The sequence below is a fragment of the Tachypleus tridentatus genome, chromosome 4, assembly GCF_004210375.1.
Source record: "Tachypleus tridentatus isolate NWPU-2018 chromosome 4, ASM421037v1, whole genome shotgun sequence".
Lineage (NCBI taxonomy): Eukaryota > Metazoa > Arthropoda > Merostomata > Xiphosura > Limulidae > Tachypleus > Tachypleus tridentatus.
The window spans coordinates 19,807,620-19,813,003 of NC_134828.1; the positions used below are offsets into that span (position 1 = coordinate 19,807,620).

The 5,384-nt window shown below is 30.6% G+C and overlaps 1 long non-coding RNA gene across 1 annotated transcript in view; it reads left to right on the plus strand.

Moving 5' to 3' along the window:
* Positions 1-2,284, plus strand: part of LOC143248254 (uncharacterized) — a 3,483-nt gene extending 1,199 nt beyond the window's left edge. Inside the window, exons 2-3 of the long non-coding RNA XR_013026845.1 lie at positions 1,479-1,544; positions 1,791-2,284. This is a non-coding gene — a long non-coding RNA (uncharacterized LOC143248254). The remainder of the gene's footprint in view (positions 1-1,478; positions 1,545-1,790) is intronic.
* The last annotated feature ends 3,100 nt before the right edge of the window (positions 2,285-5,384 follow it).

Genomic DNA, 5,384 nt, shown 5'->3' on the forward strand with positions numbered 1-5,384 from the left:
TATTTCTTGTCTCCCAGGAATCTGTTTTAAAATCAGACATAGTAATCTGAAGGATTTATTCTAATCCAGTTTATACTTGGTTTGGTACTGAAATATGTTTATTTACTATGAGATTAGTGTGGTATAGATAAAAGTTTGTGTGACAGAATTCTTTAGATATAAACATAAATTAACACATAAAGAAGTTATCAAAATGCAAACAGAATGATAAACGATTAAAAATATCGAGTGTAATGTAACACACAAAATCGTGGAGCCAAAGGTCAGAAAATCTAACTACATCTCAGTTTTAGACATATATACGCTATACAAGTAAAACTGTCTGTGTGGATATGTTATCACAATTTCTGGTTTATGGCCTCAAAGAACCAGTGACCATAATTTCAGGTAATTTAGTTAAGAATTAAGTTATCACCAGATTAGAAAATTTATATCCACTGATAAACGGAGGTTTTTAGATGTAATTCTCTTCCAAATGGAGATATTCATGTTGTGAAGAAACAAAGACACAGATCGATAAATAACTTATCCACAGTACCACACAACAAAATATAAGAAAATATCACAGTAACATACACTAAGCTATAAAAAAATATCCACAGTACCACACACGATATAAGAATATATCCACAGTACAATACGTTAAAATATAACAAAAATCCACTGTATAATATTCTAAAATATATAGAGTACCATATATTAAAATACGACAAAATATCCACAGTATCATACATTAAAATAAAAGCAAAAATATTCACAGTACCATACATTAAAATATAATAAAATCCACAGTACATACAGTAAAGTATAACAGACAATCCATAGTACAATGCACCAAAATATATCAAAATATACACAGTACCATACATTAAAATATAACAAAATATCCACAGCACCATACATTAAAATAAAACAAGAATGTTCACAGTACCATACACTAAAATATAACAAAATCCACAGTACATACAGTAAAGAGTGACAGAATATCCATAGTAAAATACACTAAAATATAACAAAATACACAGTACATACAGTAAAGAATATGACAGAATATCCATAGTAAAATACACTATCATATTCTAAAATATACATCATTACCATACATAAAAGTATAATAATATATGCATAGTAACATACTCTAAAATGTAACAAAATATCCGCAGTACCATACATTAAGTGTGATAAAATATCCACAGTACTACACACAAAAAAATATCACAAAATATTCGCAGTACCATATGCTATAACATAAACAAATATCCACAGTACCATACGCAAAGAATAACAAAACATCTACAGTATTATACACTAAAGACAACACAATTTCCACCGTATTATGCACTAATATAAAATAAAAGTATTTAAAACAAGGGGTCATTTGAGGAATAATGAAAATAAATACAGTAAGAACTCTTTATATCTAATACATGGGAAAATTGTTATACGTCTCTGATCTAGAAAATTATTTGTGATAACAGGATAATTGATAACCAGGGACGGCAACATGACTTTCTTCTGGACGAGTATTCTTATTTTATAAAGACGTAAGTTGTATTTCTGAACCAAACAAAGAGTATTCATGGTTTTAAGATTGAAATAAAACTGTAATATTTTCTGTGTAAACTGTGATGGTTAGTGAGTTGTCAACAATAACTAAATAATAATTTGATTTATTATTGTTAGAAATAAGTGTTCAGCTCTTTATTGAATTTTGAATTTTTCTACTATATGTTTCTCTGAACACATTTTAAAAGCTTACAGATGTATTTTATTTTTCTATCATATTCTAGATTGTCCGAACAAAGTTAAGTATTTCAGGAAGAATATGAGAAACAGGAATACGGAAAGAGGAAACACTTCCTTTGAAGTATCAAAAACATTTGGATCTCCCTTTCAGAAAATCAAATTTCCTGGTATTGGAATTATTCTAACTGTATTTCAGTGTATTGCTCAATGTATTCAATTAATGCTGGTTAAACTTACTCCAGGTGTCTCCAGACAGGTTATTTTGATTTACCGTGGAATATACATGGCTGCTTTCTGTGTACCAGTTATTTTACATAGCCGTCACTCTTTCTTCCCAAAGATTCTGTTCCAGTATTTAATAATATGCATCCTAGGAATTACTGGAACGATAGGTATATTGTTCTTGTATAATTCGTTAAACTTCTTGCCACTAAGCGATGTTACAGTCCTTACAAAGACAGAAATTATATTCACTGTAATTTTAGCTTTTTTCATTCTGAGAGAAACAATACATTTTATTGACGTAATAGCCATCCCGTTAGCCATTGTTGGGATCATCTTAATTAGTTGTCCATCTTTTATTTTGGAGGATTGGACAGTAAATTGGATGCACAATCTCAATTGTTGGATCGTTACTAGCTGTTGGTTATGGTTTTCTCCTCGTTGACGACCATCATAGTGCGTAGGATAAAATCTTTAAACTATGCTGTGGTTATCTTCCATTACTGTGTCATCCAGACTCTACAGTTTATTGTTAACGAGACTGTATTTCCAGAATGTGGAACTGTGATTTGGGTTTATACTTGGAATTGGAATATAGTTTTTTTTTCACTCAGTATTTTATGTTAACGCCCTCTACGTTGAAAAGGCTAGTTGTGTGGCTTTAGTGGGTTCCTTGGAAATTGTTTTTCTTTTATCTTTCAAATCACGATAACTGGTGACGATATAACTGTCGAGTGTGGTAGTGCAGTGTTCATTACATTAGCAGTAGTAATGAAAGCATGTCTTCAATGGTATTCTGAAAGTCCTGAGAGTTTTGGAAAGCTTTGAACAAAATAGGCTTAAGATACTTTAAACGTTAATAGAAGATTCGACTAAATTCTTTATACAGAAGTAATATGATCGATATGGACATTGAAATTCATAATATCAATTCTTAAAGTGTACTTGGAAATGTGTTTTTATCAACGTCATACTTTTAATGAATCTTTTTTATTAAGATTAATAACCATTAATTAATAAGAAATTATAAAATTAGTAAGAAAAATGTTAAACCTTTCTTTATGTAATCAAAATGCATGAAAAGTATAAGTAAATATTCTGTAACATAAATATTGCTGTTAATATTTTTAAAATTTATCTCTGAGGTCATTCATAGAAACCAAAAAAACATATTTGAAAACAAATAAAATAATATTATTACACAGAAGTATCTAAAGACTAAACACAGTTTTAGATAGAAATTTACATTGTAGGACTTTGGATTGTGTTTATTTTTCATACCATTAAAGTACACAAACTTTATTATATCATTTGTTAGAATGAGACCCTGAACGCAAGCTCTGACTGGTTTCCTCATAGGGAGGTGAGGAGCAGAGAGCTCCATGAGGTGGAAACAATGATGCTGTACTTATAAAATATGGAACCAGAGGGGCGTTTAGCTGGCTTACGTTGCTGTTAGTCATAGTTCCACAAAGTGGAATCAGAGAGTGCATAACTATAGGAAAGCGTGTAATGATGAAGTAATCACTGCTGAGAGTTCATGAACCAACCACAAGAGAAAAATGTAGATCAATAAATATCAACATATCATCATATCTCTAGTAATGATAAAAGCCTAAGATTAACATTACATCTAGTTTATATACTATTTTACATAATCCTGAAGAGAATGACGTGAAGTGATTAGTTCTATTAAGGCACTACAAGTGGATCATATAACTTAGAGGATATCATCATATAAAGTATCAGCTTACCGTTAGAGCTACCACTAATAAAATTAATTGTATTACGTAGATTTTACCATTAAATGCAAACAAATTATGTTGCTAATTCATATTAATAATCATTTAAAGAGTTGCTTCAAAGGAAAATTATTACTTGAATGATGCAACTGTTATAACACTGTTACGTCAGTCATGTTTTAGTTACACTGAATACGTTTTCTATTCAATTTTATAGCCAATACTATTTTACCTTATTTGCATAAAATAATTTTCACAATATATGTTGTAACATAATTATTTATATCTACATATTTACCACACATAATTATTTAACATTGAAACTTACAAACACATAATGCATATTTGAATATTTATACATATTGTCTGGTGTTATTGGTTACATATATATTTATCCTACCTTCTATGTTTGTAACTCCATTGTTATAAATATCCCTAATTTCGATTTGGTGTCATACCTATAAGTCAGGTGATCGGTTTGTAAAACATTCCTATAAATTCACAAGAAGTGATTGCCTCTTGTTCCTCAGAGATCATAAGACAAAGGGGTATGACCTGTCTTGGCCATGTTTCAGTGCTAAAGAGCCTTGATCGTATTTCAAGATGTCAAGTAAGGAAGAGACAAACGTTATCCAATTTTACAGTAATTTCGCAAAATCAATTGAAACGTTCTGTTGATGATAAATCGGGGTACAACGAGAAGCCTCTTGTCTCTAGAAAGTCTACTGAAAGAAAGTCAAGTCATGAACTGCTATTAAAGGTCTCACACTAAGATCGTATTTACACGTGACCAAGGGTCCGTTAGACATAGAAAAGCACTGTAATATTTGATAGCGTTATTCCTCTCTTCTTTAAAACCGTTAGTCATTTTTGAAACCATTGGTGGAATATTATCTGTTCCAGACGTCTTATCATGTGTTATTTTTACGAGGTGTACGTATATGAACATTTAGTATCTGATGTGCATTGGTAGGGAAAAGTAGCAACTAAAACATTATTAAAGGTTATATCGTTTATACTAAAGCCATAGAATTTAGATGAACTGTTTCTTGTCATCACCCCATGCAATCGATATAGCCGTATCAAGCATCTTTATTTAAGATATTTGCTTAAGTTCATTTTACTTGATGCTAACCACTCTTTAATTAGAATAATTTTATACAATTTAGTAAATTTTGCTGAAAAGTTGGTAATGAATAAGCAATAACCATCTTCCCATTTGACTCTTTTGAAAACTTGAGCAAGAAACTGTTAATATAGTTTGTTCCGCCGAGCCAATGTTCATGTATCTGCCCGTTTTTTACCTCATTTTTGCTGTTTTAAATCAGCCATCTTTAATCCAAATGACAAAATTTAAAAACGGGGAACGGTGTAATTACAAATAATTTTGTTCACCAGTTCCTAAATAAGAGATATTAATGAAAATGTTCCCCTCCTAGTAATACCGGGGCAAGTCTGCGGTCCTACAACGATAGAAGTCTGCTATTGATACCCGTGGTGGGCAGAGAACAAATAGCTCATTAACTTAAAAAACAAAACAAATTAAAACATATAATGTTTGGTTCTGAAATGGTTTATTCCACAGTTAAAATATAAATTTTCCATTCCCTTTGTGAACTCCTAAAACCGTCCAATGTAAAATGCCCATTCATTTACACTTTTAACATGCTTTAT